The sequence below is a fragment of the Orycteropus afer genome, unplaced genomic scaffold, assembly GCF_000298275.1.
Source record: "Orycteropus afer afer isolate SDZICR_OR568_19922 unplaced genomic scaffold, OryAfe1.0 scaffold00276, whole genome shotgun sequence".
NCBI lineage: Eukaryota > Metazoa > Chordata > Mammalia > Tubulidentata > Orycteropodidae > Orycteropus > Orycteropus afer.
Window position 1 is genome coordinate 4,491,524 of NW_006921863.1, and position 1,886 is coordinate 4,493,409.

The window sequence follows — 1,886 nt, forward strand, 5'->3', positions numbered from 1 at the left end:
ATGATGGACCATGAGGACCTCAGCCTTCATGACCCTGAGACCAGGAGAACAAGATGGTACCCAGCTACCAATGCCAATCATTTGGAAAGGCATCAAAATGGGAGATAATGGATAGAATGGGAGGAAAAATGTGGAACAATATTCAAAAACACCAAAATGACCAGAATTACAGGTAAGGTAGAGGCTGGTAGAACCCTCAAGATTATGCCCCGGGCTATCTTTCAAGCTTAGAAATGGACTTACTTCCAAGGATTGGCTCTCATCCAACATTAGAAAGACCTACATGCAGAACACCTATCCCAGGGAGATGTACCTACCTACCCTACAGGGATGCACTCCTTAGATCAATCAGCCACAAGACATCAGAGAGGCAGCATTCACATAGAGGGAAAGCTGGACAGACAGGAATCCATAAATAAGAAGGGCACAGAGAGGGTGTAGTCATAGGGAGGAGAGGGGAGGAGAGTTTTCTATGGTTGAGGATTGCAATCAGGGCTGTGAAATCAAATGTGCATGAACTGTTCAATACAAAACAAATCTGCTTTTGTAAATTTGCACCCAAAGCACAATAAAAAGAAAGAAAGAAAGAAATCAAATGGCATGCTGCATTAGGGAAATCTGCTGCAAAAGACTTCTTTAAAGTGTTAAAGAGCTAAAATGTCACTTTGAAGACTAAGGTGCACAAAGATACAGAAGAACTCAACAACACAATCAACCAACTTGACCACATAGACATATACAGAGCACTCTACCCAACAAAAGCACAATACACATTCTTCTCCAGTGCACATGGATAATTCTCTACAATGGACCATACATTAGGACACAAAACAAGCCTCAATAAATTCATAAGCATGTAACTACTACAAAGCATCTTCTCAGATCACAATGCTATAACATTGTTGTTGTTGTTGTTGTTTGCCATCAAGTCAGACCCGACTCATAGCAACCTCTACTTGGGTTTCCGAGGCGGTACCACTACAGAAGTAGATTGCCCAACCTTCCTTCCAAGGAGTGGCTGGTGGCTATAACATTAGAAATCAATAATAGGAAGACCAAGAAAAAATATCAAATATGTGGAAACTGAATAATGTACTGTTCATAACCTACTGGGTAACAGAAGAAATAAAGTGTGAAATAAAATAAAATAAAAAACTCCTACAAACAAATGAGAATGGAGAAACAACTTACCAAAACCTTTGGGACACAGCAAAAGCAGTACTCAGAGGTCAATTTATACCAATAAATGCACACATCAAAAAAGAGGAAAGAAACAAAATGAACACTCTAAATCAACAAAACAGTATCCAGAAGTAAGGAAATAATAAAGATTAGAGCAGAAATAAATGAAACAGAAAATGAAAAAACAATAGAGAAAATCAACAAAAGAAGAAGCTGGTTCTTTAAAAGATTAACAAAATTTACTAACCACTGGCAAATTTAACAATGGAAGAGAAAGAGAAGATGCAAATAACACAGATAATAAACAAAAAGGGTAACATCTCAACAAACCAACTGAAATAACAAAGATGATAACAGAATATTATGAAGAACTGTACTCCAACTAGAAGAGATGGGCAAGTTTCTAGAAACAAAAGACCTACCTAAACTATCCCAGTCATAGATAGAATGCTTGAACTGACTCATAACAAAAGAAGAAATTGAGCAGATCATAAAAAAAAAACTTCCCACAAGAAAAATCCTGGCCCACATGGCTTTTCTGGAGAATATTACCAAACATTCAGGGAAGAGTTGACTCCTATACTACTCAAACTATTTCAGAACATAAAAAAAAAGATGAAAGACTCCCACATTCATTTCATGAAGCAAGCATAACACTGATACTAAAACCAGGGAAAGATACCTCTAAAAAGGAAAACTACAGA